At 34.8% G+C, this 15,841-nt stretch overlaps 1 protein-coding gene across 1 annotated transcript in view; it reads right to left on the bottom strand.

The window, feature by feature from the left end:
- LOC106665151 overlaps window positions 1–330 on the bottom strand; it is a 61,166-nt gene extending 60,836 nt beyond the window's left edge. The window contains exon 1 of the mRNA XM_024226346.1: window positions 301–330. The gene's annotated coding sequence lies outside the window, so the exon portion shown is untranslated. The remainder of the gene's footprint in view (window positions 1–300) is intronic.
- Window positions 331–15,841: the final 15,511 nt, after the last annotated feature.

Raw genomic sequence — 15,841 nt, forward strand, 5'->3', positions numbered from 1 at the left:
ACCATAAAAGGATACGATTTTTTTTCTCCAGATAATCTAACCAGCAATTGCACAATTCAGGTTAAATCTTTTAAAAACCGACACTCAATTTTAATATCGATGATAATTAAGCAGCCGAAATAGAATTTTAGAACTAATTCGTTTATAAATAAACGTAAGCAGACGATTATTGTCTTCTTGAATCATCCTAATTATTTATAAAAAGTTTCCAAAATGGCAAATCAATATAATGTATCTGGCCGCTGAATTATTAGTTAGTTACCTGTACAAAAATTCAGAATTATCAAGTTTCTTACTAACCAGAATGTTTGAGTTCGTAGTCCGGACCTCCTATAAAAAATTCCTGATTATAATATTAGAAGTAGGTATAAAAAATTAAATTTTATAGTTAAAAATAAAGTTTCCAAATAATCAGAACCTCGGAATTTTAGATTTATCTAAGTAATTATAACATAACTTACGAAAAATAAATTTACCAATTGCATAACTTTTAGCCAACAATAAAAAATAAAGTTTCTTCCTGATTATAATATTAGAATTAGCTATAAAAAATTTGATTTTATAGTTAAAAATAAAGTTTCTTAATAATCAGAACCTCGGAATTTTAGATTTATCTAAGTAATTATAACTTAGAACTATGAAATATCGATTTATATTAATTATATAATTCATACTTATAACATACAAAAATAAATTTTTAAAATTAATTAAGGTTTTTGGTTGAGATAATTGTATGATATTAATTGGTCAAGCGGACCACGAAAAATAGTGAAATTAAAAATAAAGTTTGTTGCTAATCAGAACTATGAAATATCGATTTATATTAATTATATAATTATACTTTTATCATACAAAAATAAATTTTTAAAATTAAAAATAAAGTTTGTTGCTAATCAGAACTGTGAAATATCGATTTATATATTAGTTATATAATTTATACTTTTAACATACAAAAATAAATTTTTAAAATTAAAAATAAAGTTTGTTGCTAATCAGAACTATGAAATATCGATTTATGTATTAATTATATAATTTATACTTTTAACATACAAAAATAAATTTTAAAAATAAAAAATAAAGTTGGTTGCTAATCAGAACTATGAAATATCAATTTATATATTAATTATATAATTTATACTTTTAACATACAAAAATAAATTTTTAAAATTAAAACTAAAGTTTGTTGCTAATCAGAACTATGAAATATCGATTTATTGGGTGAATTGTGCCATTCTTTCGTGTCGTGTTGAGAGTGCCCACGGGCAACACGACACACAATTATGGCACCATTACCCAGAATACAAACACTTTGAACCCTGAAGATGATCTCAATAAAGATCGAAACGTTGGCACGATAAGGGAAATGTTTTTCTGAAACCTACATCACACCAGACCGCATCTCACGATTTCTGAATAATTATCGATTAACGGTCACTAATCACCACACATTTCTAATAATATTTCTGTTACAAAAAAAGTATATGCTGATGGTCCAAGAAAGAATCAGCTTAGAGAAGACAACTTTACTCCAATTTAACATTAATTATTCAGATATCGTTTAACATTAATGCTGTTTTGCGAAGAGAAATCTGGCATAAAGTACAACATGTAAGCTCTAAGGTAAACATAAGTTGAGATTAGAATTGTGATACTCGGAATGATGATAGAAATCGGTGAAACAAAGCTGGAAAGCAAGCCGTTCACGCGGTTCTAAGCTAATTGTATTTATTAACATAAGGTTGAATAGTGTAAACAAGAGGATCTACCGATGTCAAAAGGAGGCCGTTTTAATTAAAACAGAATAGATCCGAGTCGGTTTGGGAAATAGGCGAGCTTCAGGAGTACGGTATCAATTAGGGCCGGGGCCCAAACAAGGAAAAGAGATAGAGAAACAGGACTTTGGAATTAGGGACGTGTACGCCTAGAAGATACCTGCTACACAGGACTAGCAGTTCACGGTCCTACTTAATTACAAATAAGACAACCCTGCCGATGAAAAAGCACGATTTAAAAAAATTAGACGTAGAAAAACTGCCTAAACCACAGCTATTAACTATCCGTGACCTTTCGTTTTTTTAAAAAAAGTATTTTTATATTGCTTTTTGTTCTCATATATTCTAAAGAAAAATATCCTTTTTATAATTTTTAAATCATTTTATGATTGTTTTGTAAACAAAGATCCAAGAAATTGGCTTAAATCTGTTAAAAAAAACTTTGTCTTTAAAATATTTATTTATGACTGCGGGTTCATAGAGGTCTGCAGCATAACAGCAAAAGTAACGGTGTCAGTCTGCGGTTGCAGATTTTTTAAAAATTTTTTATCACCATCCCCGCGAACAAAATAATAGTTTCTGTTTTGTCATAATTACCTGTTCTAGACCTCGGGGCCGTATTCTTTGGCTAGATTAAAGTAACAGCACAAAACCACAATTAGGTAACTGGGACTTACAAAGAAGTACAATCGTTATTGAATTTGTACACTTCCCGGGGTCAATCGGCGAACCGAAATGCAAAACGGTTAAATATGAAATCAACACAAAAAGCAAGTTTTTCTTCAAAACTAATCGTCCGGGCGAAGAGACGGGACTTAGTATTGATTACCCTCGTCATTTCTAATATACCCGCTGTTGTTAAGTTCAATATGGACAAAGTTAGACTTATTAACCTTCGACCCTGAAATTCTCAGCCAGCCCGTAATAAATTGATTAACAGCCGAGCGCGAGCAGTGAACGCATAAAATCTCATACCTCGCTATTATGAATACAAATTAGTGTTGAATGCCCATAAATGGAATTTATACTTTGGCTGTGAGTAGGGAGAAAAATATGAGCTTTCTTTGCAATACTTTTCATTCCCCATTATCCAATTAATATTTACAATGCGATGTTATGCTTAGAAAAAAAGCTTTTTCCACTTTCTTAAAAAGTCACTTTAAACTGATTTAATACTTGGGCCAATAAGAATAGTTTAACCTATAGAACAACTTAGAGCTTACTGGTACTTAAAAATATTTACTGGTACAAAATTTCAATTTTTTTATTGTAAATTTCCGACTCTTTTGTAACTTTTAATACGTACTACAACACCAAATTTACATAATATAATCTGATATATGTGATGATCCACCTGTAGGTGGTTTATATGATGATATCTTATAATTTTATTCTACCATTTCTCGCTTTTTCATCCAGTCAGAACGTTCGGCTTCTCACCATCACCAGTGATATGACAGCAGAACTTGCCAATAATTTTTTATCAAAACATTCACCTCTAAAAAATAACAACTGAAGTTAGTTTCTATCTTTTTTCAGATCGATCTGTACATCGATAGATTTTTAATTTGAACAAGTTTTTGATAAGTAAATTTTTTTACCTTATAATTTTCGCGTTATTGAGTTTCCGTTACCGTGAAATGCTTATGAATAGGGTACGGTTAGGTTACATTGTGTTGAGTTAGATTTGGTTAAGAATGATTAGAGGTAGGGTTAGGTTAAATTTTTAATATGACCATGATTTTGGGCTGGATGTACTTGTCTTCTCTCATAATTTTCGCATTATCGAGTTAGCGCTATCGAAGCGTGTTCATTATTAGGGGTAAGGTTAGGGTTGGGTTAGATTGATTTGACTTAGTTAGGTTAGGTAGAGTTGGGTTACGTTAGGTTGGTACAATGAATGGTTTGGTTACTGGACAGAATTAAAATACAATAAATTAATGTTTTAAAACTGTCTAGCAAAATAGAAGCTGAGTTTTCTCGCGATATCATGTTGCCATTTTTATTAATCAGTAATTATTACGACAAGCTAGCTGGTTTTAATGTGTACATTAAACTTCAGTCAAAATTGTATTTTTGCAGACACAAGTTGTACATCCGTTATATATATATATACTTTTGAGCTGGATATACCATTTTTGAGCGTGGCCATTTTTCGTAATCGATTTTTCTCAGTTAATGCGAAGTAGGCATGGGATGGGTTAAGTAGGGTCAGGTTAGGTTTTGTAGAAATAAGATTAGGTTAGGTTACTGGATAATGTTGAAAGTCGAGTTTGTTTGATATATATTTCCAATAAGTTATACTATACTATCTGGCCAAATAATACTAGGAAATAATCTGTGTTCATTCAGTGTTATTTTGTCATATTTATGAATCAGTAATTATTGCAACATGTTATCTGGTCTTGATGTTTTCATTAATGCTAAACTTCCGATTCCTTGTAATTTGAATTTAATTTTTAATATTTTCGAGTTATCGATTTCGCGTTACCGAAAGTGCACATGAGTTGGGTTAGGCGAGAAATAGAATTAGATTTAAGGTTAGAGTAAAAATGTTTAGGTTAGGTTATGAACGTGTTAGGTTACATATACATGATTCTTTTTTCCGTGAAACGGAGAAACCATGCGACCGTAAAGCTTGAGTTTAGTAACAGACTACCTTCTAAAATCAATGGACAAATTTTTTTTAATACAAATATTCCTCTAATTGTTTATTTTGTGAATATTTTTGTAAACAGATTGAGCCTTTTTTTACATATACATATCGCTATAATATTGATACACATCTTGACTTTTTATCGACTGAAAAAATTTTGTCTTGAATGAAAACAGCACAAACATGAACAACAAGAAATGGGCCTTATCAGTCAAAAAGAATAACATAATGTTAAATAAAAAGAAACAACACCGACATTTTTATTGTTGCAATAAGTCAGAAAAATTTAATGACTAATATTATGTTTCACTATCTTCTACCAAATTATACCGACAGGCGTTTCGTAAAGGGCACAAATTATACTGATTTGCCACTAATAAGCGCTATTGCTGAAAAGATAATAAAAAAAAAATCGACTTTGACCTACATAACCAAATCGGGCTTTTTATCCTTTACCCGGTCCTTCGGATGAAGAGTGTCTTGGTTCGCCTCCACTTATAACATGCGTCTTCGATGTCTCCAACGGTTTGAAAGTTGAACTTGACATTGGCCCGAGTTGAAAAAGCGGAAACAACTTTCCCCGCCTGCTACTACACGCGGTTAATCGCATTAAAAAAATGACTGCGAGGGATTCTCACTTTTAAGTGAAAACCAGGCTGAAACAGGCTCCACTGGCCTGTTTCGTGTTAATTATTCACTTTTTTCTTTTTCAGATTCCTACACAATTTAAAGCAGATAGAGTGTAGTTAGGTCAAGCCAGTAAAATTATTTCAATAGTACACGTTGCCTTAATCTTTCTTTGAACCTTGGGTAAACATGGATAGGTTTTGGAACTGGATACACAATTTTTTTGCGTCATTTAATTCGCGAAACCAGGGAATGCACATGGGCTGGTTTAGGTTAGGGTTAAAGGTTAAGGTTAGGTTTGGTAGAAGTAAGATAAGGTCAGGTTACCGAATAAAGTTGAAAGTCAGTTGAGTCTGTTTGTTTCCAATAAGTTTATATCGAATAATATCTGGCTAAATAATATTAAGAAATAATTCAGTGTTATTTTGTCACATTTATGCATCAGTAATTATTGCTACATGTTACCCGGTCTTGATGTTTACATTAATGCTAAACTTCCGATTCAATGTAATTTGCATGTAATTTTTAATATATTAATTGTATTCTTGTAGCCAGACACAGAATTTTTATTGCGCGACCATTTTCGAGTTATCGATCTCGCGTTACCGAAAGTGCACATGAGTTAGGTTAGGCCAGGTTAGATAGAATTAGACTTAAGGTTAAATTAATAATGTTTAGGTTAGGTAAAAGTAGGGTTAGGTTATGAACGTTTTAGGTTACATATCCATGATTTTTTTTCCTTGAAACAGAAAAACCATGCGACTGTAAAGTTGAGTTGGACTATGTTAGGTTAGGTAGGGTTAGGTTAAGGTTAGGGAGGTTTAGGTAACATTTCTCATAAAACTATAGAAGTATTAGAAAAATCTAGATAATTTTATACATAAAATTGAAGTAAAGTTGAATTTCAAACTACATCATTAATTATACTTCAGATTTGGTTGAATGTCATATTTATTATAAAAGAAGAAAAATATCCTATTTTCTAGAAGTTTTCATGCCTTAACTTTGTATAAATTATTCTTTTTGTCATTCTGTTATCTATATGTTTTTGTCTATGTGAATCTATGGGCTATAAATTGTCTTAGAAGAGTTGGAACAAGTGATCAGCCGAGTATAATTTATCCTGTCCGTGACCAAACGGGGAATGTACTGTCCATTCGTTTGACCTTAATAATATCTAAACGGTTTTCAACCTTTCCGTTAATACGTTTACTGTTGGGAGTGTCGAATTGAACATTTCTCGCTTTTGAATCATTACCCGGCCAATTATTATGAGTTAAGAAACCATTAGGCCATGGCCGACAGTTTCTTCGGTTTCGGTTAAGGCAGCAGATCATTAACAGAGTATTATAAATTTTTAAATCGTTCACTTGAGATAAAATGATATGGAATGTTGATTTACTGAAATTATTAGTTTATAAAGAGTTTTGTTAACTATTTAAATATTTTTTTAACCCACAACTAGTTTTCCTTTTGCTTATTGATTTAAATTTCGTCATTACTTTACACTTCATAGGTACAATTTGCATTCCTCAACTATTCGCCTTAAAAACAATTCTTAATTTATTTATCTATATTTTTAATAATTAACTTAATAATTGACTTACGTACAAAGAGTTTAAATAAATATAAAGCAAGAGAAAAAAAGGTGATCGTCTTGTCCAAGCGAAAGTTAGCAAAATAATATAGCTATTTACGATAATTTCATAAGATTGTTTAATAAATAATACAAATGATTAATTATTATTCCATTAATTACACATTTTTAATTACGCATTTTTCCAAATCATTATTCCAGCTTTCCAACAGAGAGGGAGAGCGAGAGAGAGAGAGACTGAAAGAGAGAGAAAGTGAGAAAAGAGAGAGAAAGTGAGAAGAGAGAGGGAAAGTGAGAAAGAGAAAAAGAGAAAGAGTGAGAGAAAGAAATAAAGTGAAAGATAGGTTCATAAATAGAGAGAGAGACTGAAAGAGAGAGAAAGTAAGAGAGTGAGAGAAAGAGTGAAAGAGAGAGAGTGAGAGAAAGAGAGAGACGGAAATAGAGAGAAAGTGTGAGAGAGTGAAAGAAAGAGAGTGAAAGAGAGAGAGACTGAAAGAGAGAGAGAGAGTGTGAGAGAGAGAATGAGAAAAACAGAGAGAGACTGAAAAAGAGAAAAAGAGAGAGAGAGTGAGAGAAATAAATAAAGTGAAAGAAAAATAGATAGATAGAAAGATTGAGAGAAGGAGAGAGAGAGAGAGAGAGAGAGAGAGAGAGAGAGAGAGAGAGAGAGAGAGAGAGAAATAAATAAAGTGAAAGAAAAATAGATAGATAGAAAGATTGAGAGAGGGAGAGAGAGAAAGAGAGAGAAAGAGAGAGAGAAAGAGAGAGAAAGAGAGAGAAAGAGAGAGAGAGAGAGTGTGAGAGAGAGAATGAGAAAAACAGAGAGAGACTGAAAAAGAGAAAAAGAGAGAGTGAGAGAAATAAATAAAGTGAAAGAAAAATAGATAGATAGAAAGATTGAGAGAAGGAGAGAGAGAGAGAGAGAGAGAGAGAGTGAGAGAGAGAGAGAGAGAGAGAGAGAGAGAGAGAGAGAGAGAGAGAGAGAGAGAGAATTATTGACTTGTATTATTCCTTAGTGAAATAAAAGCTACAATTATTTGAGCAGTCGGTAGGCAAAGGGCAATAAACCCCTCGTATCTCTTACAAAAATGGCATGAGGCGGAGGTATGACATCATATGGCACACCCACAAATATATGATTGACCAAACGAGATTAAGGTCTGGCGCATATTTCAGAAGGGGTCGAAATCGACTTCCTCACGGGTTGCAGAGTAGAAAAAGAGATGTAAGGCGTTGTCAGTAGCGCAAACACCCACCTTTTCAGTTGGTCGAGTCGAAAGAAAGATTCATATAATGCCCTATCATTGGGTCATTAACATTCTATAAGCCCACATACACCCTATAAGCCGTTTTCAAAATTATGCTCTCACCGCCTTCGACACCAATTGTAGATCAACGTGAAAAACGAGTCTTGTTCAGATTATTTGAGGCCATGATTTATCAGAGCTGTTATTTTTTTGTTTGAATTTTTGTTTCACTGTCTTGGCCTTACTCTATTTTTCTCGCTATTTATGCCACTTTATTTTTATTACTCAATGTAAATGATGGAAAGGAATTTTTTCTATGTAACCAATTCCCGCGCGTAAACGCTCTCGGTGACTGTATCCTGCGTTCATTAAAAAGCCGAAAGGGGAAATAAAAAAGTCGCAGTCCAGCTGAAAAAACGACGTGCTTTCTAACTCGTCCTGTAGGCGTGGTACTTGCTTTTCAGTTCAACTTTCCTATTTTTAACGATTTTTTGGGGGGATTTCGTCATAACGAGCTGAAATCTTGACTTGTTTTTATTACAGTTTATCCGCTTGGAAAGTGACAGTCACAACGTGAAACGACTTTCGGTTTCATCCTCCCAAGTGAAAATAAGTGAAATATTAAAATATCACAACCGTTTCCGATTATTTTGATCAGCCTGTCTTTACTGTTTTCCTTTTCACACAAAACGATCGAAAATGACCAAATGAAATGACTATGTTAACTGCAAACACAGGTACAAAACATAGCATACGCATCACACCACCAAAATGCAAATTCTAAACGACATTTTTCCTGATTTTTGAATTCAGCGCGTTGAATATAACTCTCGGGTGGTTCCCTCCAAAGGATGTCGAGGACAAAACGGCCGCATTTCTAGGGAGGTGCACTACCCCCATTCGCCAATGACGCTGAGTAAGCAAACCCACATCACCCCGCAATAATCCTATCTACCTAAGAATTCACCAGTTTTCACAAGCAACTCCTTCCGAGGTCAAGAAAACCTGAACCAAAATTCGTAGACCACCGCCAACCAACGACTGCCATAGCCTCCACCAATTTTTGTGAAAAATCTGAACAACTTTCCACTTATGCAGACAGCTCGACGAGCAACTAAGAATTATACTTGCGTCAACAGAAGGGACAACACTAAAAATAATATCGAGGAGTCATAAAAAACTTACAGAAATAACAGAAAGCTACGTTCCACCTAAAAGAAGAGCGGTCACTGAGAGTTCTAACATGCAACCTCCATCGCACAACACCAAAAGAGACCATAAAGGAGGAACTGACGGAAATGGGGCTTAAAGTAACTAATGTTTCAAATGTGCTAAGCCAAGGAGGAAATAACGTAGTGGACAGGGTTCCACTACCATTGTTTTTCGTAGACATTGAGAGATGATCTAATCTCATCCAAACGAATACCAAATCTATGAGGTTACCAAACTCTTCTACACAAACGTGAAGGTAGAAAGGCAGAACCTTCCAAAAGAAATAGTGCGATACCACCATTGCAAATACAGCCACAGCAAAACGTACTACATTCTTAGCGTGAAGTGCAGAGGCACCCATAAAATTAAAGAATACCGAAAGGGTGAGGATGTTCCTGCGGTCTGCGCCGTATATAGCCAAAACTATCTAGTGAACTGTAAGTGCTGCGAAGTTAAGCAAACAGCTGTACGTACGAGGATACAAGGCTTACAGAACTAACCACCCCGACGATAGAGCCCACTGGGGTACAGCTATCCACAATAACATATCACATCAAGTCATCCCAACCAAACCCACAGACTTCTTCCACAAAGCACGGATGTGTGTCTTGTATTGTCTTCTTTCAATCAGCAACCATACCAATCGCATCCGTATACCGCCCACCCAACAAAGTAATAACTCTCACCCAATTTCAAGAATTCTTTGAAAATCTTGGATCTACATTCCTTGCCGGCGACGACTACGATAAACGCCTGCAATGAGGCTCCAGGCCGACCGATTCTGTGGCCATTCTTTCTACACAACATTCAATTCTCTTAACCTATCCTCTATTTCGCCCCACAATCCCACATACTGGCCAAACGATGTAAAGAGTATTCCCGATCTCAGTGACTAATTTGTTATAAAAAAACCTCGGTCCGTTACACACCTAAATATCTATGTGACCTATCATCCGATCACAGCCCAGTTCTTCTTCCTAACCTCTCAACCCGATCATTACACAATGAAACTCCCTCTTCCTATAAATGCAGGTCTGTGTGGATTATACACTGGAGATTATGCATATTGTAAATCCAAATCATTATAAAATCCTGTGAGAGCGGTAGTGCCAACGTGCACGAACCAATCCTGCATCTCCTCTACACCTCAGACATCCCATCTACCCTCCTTACATCCTTTGCAGACGACAAAGCCGTGTTTTCCTCTGATTCCTATACTGCAATCGCCTCGGAGGAGCTAAAGGCCCCCGTCCAACGCATAGTGGAATGGAGCCATCTTTGGATGAGAAATATTAATGAAAACAAATGCATCAATGTTACATTCACCCTCGGAAGCAAAACCTCTCACACAATATTCCTCAACAACATTCCTATCCCTAAAACCGACTGTATACTACCATGGATCTTGACACCAGCGAAACCTGAAACCTACATATACAAAAACAAAACAGGAACTGAATAGACGCTTCGGACATCACTATACACTACGCGGCAATCTAACTTGCCAACAAAAAACAAACTGACACTCTTCAAAAAATAACTGAAACCGATTTGGACATATAGACTAGAACTGTGGGGCACCGTTAGATCTACCAACATCTAACGAATTCAGTCCTTCCAATCCAAGGTAATCAGAATTATAGTCAACGCTCTCTATTATATCTCCAATACCACCCTCCACAACGACCTCAAAACACACTTTGTAAATAAATTAATACTCACCAAATTTTCCACATACCGTGAAAATCTATCCTCACAACGTAACACTTTATCCCGATCTATGCCCAACATACCCATCCCGACATCCCAGTAAGGCGATTGAAGCGGAGATGGCCTCAGGACTTCCTTATGAATAGTTCATAAATAGATATTCAGAAAGCTGGGAGAGCACATTGGTTGCTGGCTCCCCTCAGGATATATACAAATGATAAATATTGTATCTAATTACATAATGTACATATTTGCTCAGACGGTAATAACAAAATAATTAAACAAATATATAACTCTCGGGGGAAAGGTGCAGAGTGTAAAAAGATTTAGGGAATAAAAAACTAGTTGTTTGATTTTGATTGAAACATAACGTCTGCTTTAACTTCAACTTTGTTCTCCCATTTGTTTGTTTTTATTACTCAGCGCCTGCCCTTCGTTATTTTCTCCCGGTAACGATCGCGTTGCATAACGCTTCGGGGCCGTCTTCATCATTCCGGCCAGATGGATTAACATAAAAGAGCTCTGGTGGCTCGGGGCAGTCGCCCATTAACCCCCGCCGTGAAGAAATTCAATGGGAATAGTTAAGAAAGTGTCATTCCCTGGTGTTTCTTTCGGCCCACCATTGCACGTCCTTGGCAGAAAGTAAAAACCCGCTGAACCACTTGCTTTTCTAAATGGGCAGATAGGCAGGATTTGCAAGGGCGTTATTGACTATTTTCGCCAAAGACGGCTTCCATTCCCTCAACCCAGAGTCAACTCCAGCATAGGAGAGTCAATTCTAATGTCTGAACCTTGGCTCAATCCTTTAAATGCAAGAAAACAAAATTCAAACTTACAGACTATGGGGGTATACCCAATAGATTATAATTAAAACAGATAAATTATTACAATTTAATTCACTAATTAACAAATTATAAACTTCATTATAATGAAGGTTTATTATATGCTTATTTATCCTAAATTATAAGTTGTTTTTTTACCACGGTCTTCTAGATCGATATGCCTTCTTGATCTCACGACAAATTTACCCGCCATTCCACGAGCTAGAGGATGATGGTACACGGGCGAGAGATAGCAGAGAAAAAGCTGAATTTTTGTGAAAATTTTGAACCAAATGAATACATCAATGGCAGCTTAATTGAAGGAAGTTCAATTAAAATTCCACAAGAGGAAAATATAAAGCTAGTAACAGCTAATGAAATAGAGCAAGAAATTGAAATCATCCCTGACGACCGATTTGGGTTCCGCACAAGACATTCAACAATATTTACAATCCAGCGAGCAACGTAAGAGAAAAATCACACGAAGAAAAACAAAATTTGTAAATGACTCATCAGTAAACTAAAAAAGATATGTACTATCAAAGCAGTATGTAAGTTATTCAGAAATCGTGAGATGCGGTCTGGTGTGTTGTAGGTTTCAGAAAAACATTTTCTTTATCTTGCCAACGTTTCGATCTTTATTGAGCTCATCTTCAGGGCCTGGGATTTACAAACATTGTTTATATTTAACAAATACATGTAGGATGTGGAAAAAAGTGAATTTATACAATGCAAAATATATTTTTTATATTCAAACAAAGTATTTCTACTCACTCAAAGTGTTTGTCTTCTGTGTAATTGTGCCATTCTTGCGTGTCGTGTTAAAAGTGTCAGTCAGATATTGCCGTTTTATGTTTATATATGTTGGATTTTGAAGGGGCGGGGAAGGAAGTCGGTATAGAAAAGACATTAAAGCAATAAAACATAGCAATATCAAAATTATACAAACACTCCAAAATAAAATCTTACGTAACGTGGTAAATCCTCTTTGGTACGTAAGGAGTAAGGATTTACACAGGGACCTTCCATCTAGGAGCCTTCGATAACCCCAGGGTGGTCTGAGAGTTAACAGCAGTTTGCACGGTGTCAAACAAAAACTGACATCGATGAGTGGCGTATCAGAATCAAAACAGCCGATTTCTGGGAAAGTTCGGTTGAAGTCCGTGGAAATAGGAAAGTCAGAAAACTGTGCCGACATAATCAGTCCAAATTAGACTTTCCACTTTATAACGGGGTGCTGTTCGGCATTTTGCGTTCGTGTGCCCATGTCGAACACTATATACCTCATAAACAATGTTTGTAAATGTACTAATCGTCATCATTACCATCTGATTTATTTTTAAGCTTTAAAAAGAGAAGTATGAAATTAAAAAAGGACAAAAATAATATATGTACGAAGAAAAAAGTTGCTATTGCAATTTTAGACCACAAACCGTAATTGTTTTTTAAACATTCGACTTTGATTTACAAGAAAAAATAGCGTTCAAGTTTTCAGAATGGGCGCTCTATCTATTAACAATTCATTACCCTCTGGTTTTATGTATGTGTGTATTATTTTCTTTTATGACTTTCTTTTAAATGACGATACCATTACTTTTAGATTGGGTAGTAAAAACTTGCGCTATATTGCCTCCACTTCAAGGAAAAACATTGAATCATGGATATGTAACCTAAACTGTACCAAACACTACTTAACCATAACTGTACCTAACCCAACCTAACCTATCCCTAACTCTAACCTAACCAAACCCATGATTATGCAAAATATATCCAGTCCAAAAACTTACACTTACGCTTAAATATATAATGTTAATTAATACACATTGACACAGTTTTTTAATACCTTTAAGGTTATTATAAGCTTCTTATAACCTTAATTATAAATTGTTCTTCATCGGTGCCTTCTAGATCATGTCGTCCCTAATTCTAACCCTATCCCTATCTAACCTGTATAACGTCCCCAAGCTTAACCTAACTTAGCAAAATCTATGAGGTACAAAAAAATTATCCAGCCCAAAAAGGCATCCATTTTACACTTTAGTATACATTTTAATTAATAAGCATTGATACAGATATATTATTATAGTTTAGTTCACTAGAAAGTGGCTAAAACATTATAACCTATAATAACCTTTATAATAATAATATTTCCTCTGCTGTAAAATTTCAGAAAAGCATTTTACAATATATATTATATAATATAATTGTAAAAGAAATCATAGAGCCTGCCTTAAGTAAGAGACCTTGTGATGAAGGCAGGAGTTGTACATAATTACAAATTTTATGATTGGTAATTTTATCAGAATTATATTTTTGAGTTACGATTTAATAAATTATTTATCATTTATTTGATGGCTGGGCCCGGTTAATGTCTGGGCTTTAGCAACAGAGTATCATTGATTTTCTTGATAATCATTACATCAATAATAACAGATTAATTATATATGTTTTGAAAGAAGACAATGTTGGAAAATTCTGCACATTTGTCTTACGAATTTTACTGCAGTGTCAAGAGTGGTAATAAGGATATTATAAACTTTAAGGTTATTATAAGCTTGTTAAAACTTTAATTATAAATTGTTTTTCACTGTGCCTCCTAGATCCATAGGCCATCCCTAACTCTAAATCTAACCTTACATAACCTACCATAAAACGTCTCCATCCATATTCTAACCTAATCAAACCATGCTGCTCCCAAAAAATTGTACATCCAGCCCTAAAAACATATCCATATAAACACGCAAGCTGAAGATGATGTACAGATTAACACCAGATAGAAAGTAGCAATAAGTAGCAATAATTACTGATTAATATATGCCACAAAATGTCACCAAATGGACTCAATGTATTTTAAACAAACTATGTATCTCATGTCTGAACTTACGTGTGTGTAATTTTTGATTTTTTCGTTTTTAGTTAAATAAAAATAAACACAGAAATTATTTACGGACAGGAATAGTTTATGCATATTACGTCGAAAAGTAATTAATGATGTTGCGATATGAAAGGCAGCTAAACTCATTTCATTAAGTCAACATATCGGCCGATGATTAACCTTGTGAATTTAATCTCAGATTAAGCATTTCCTGGTGATTCTAATTTAAAAACTACAAGTGCAAATGTTTTCCGGCTAGTTTATATTGTTTGTTCTATTAATTTAAAAATTATTTATATTATTGCACGATATTTAATACTTGTTACATAATTCGCTTTGTACATGACGAATGGGTAATGGAAATTAGAAAGTTTTTTTGATCAATCTTACACCCAGATTAACCACTGGGACTGACAACTGAAGGATTACAGGTCTAAAGTTCACCGATGTCATTTTTCACAAGAGGAAGAAGAATAAATCGAAGAAGAAAATCTTGTTACGAAAGTGGCCGATTTTAATTATTTTTTTGGGTCAAATGGATCAAAAATCGTCGCCTGATTTCTTTGGCGGTTTTCCGCGACCGAGTGTGGGAACAAGGCGGTTTGACGGTTTGAGGACCGCTAGTCCCCTGAGGATCTGTTTTTTTTTTTTCAAAGACATTTCCGAATCGCCCCGAGGACCGTCTTCCGTCGTGACCGAGGTATTATTTCCCTCGATTCTGAAGCGGTCTCCTCAAACAAGCCGCTAACAATGCGTGAAGCCGCGAATCCTCTGGCTCTCTTGAAAGACATACAATCAAATTGCGGCACAGTTTTTTTAAAAGGATTCACAATCAGTAATAATAATACCTGGGGGGGGGGGTTGAAACTGCATCACTCACACAGATTTAATGAAAGTTTTATTAATATTTATTCTTCTCTCCTTTGTGATTGTTCGCTTATTTTAAGATCGTTTTTAAGGTGTTTTTCAGGTACAACCATTTCGACATATTTTATTCCAGCGATATAGATTTGGGGAGCAGTAGCCTTCCCTCTTCAGTCTGGTTTCAATTTAGAAACGCATCTTAATGTTTAAGAAATCCTAGGCTTTGAATTGATTTATGAACACAGAACATTTGTTCCCAGCTAATATTGGTATGGTATGGTATGGTGGAAGGGATGCTGGGAAGCGGGGCTTGTATTCCCCAGGCACTGCAGCCTTCTGGCTTATTGTACCTTCCCAGTTCCCTAGTTTAGTCAATAGAGTCAATCCTTCTTCTCAGAAGTATCAGGTCGTTGACTGTTATTGCTGTAATTTGGTTCCCTGAGTCTTTTTCGTATGTTAG

The sequence above is a fragment of the Cimex lectularius genome, unplaced genomic scaffold (genome assembly GCF_000648675.2).
Source record: "Cimex lectularius strain Harlan isolate CLEC.00 unplaced genomic scaffold, Clec_2.1 scaffold80, whole genome shotgun sequence".
Taxonomy (NCBI): Eukaryota; Metazoa; Arthropoda; class Insecta; order Hemiptera; family Cimicidae; genus Cimex; species Cimex lectularius.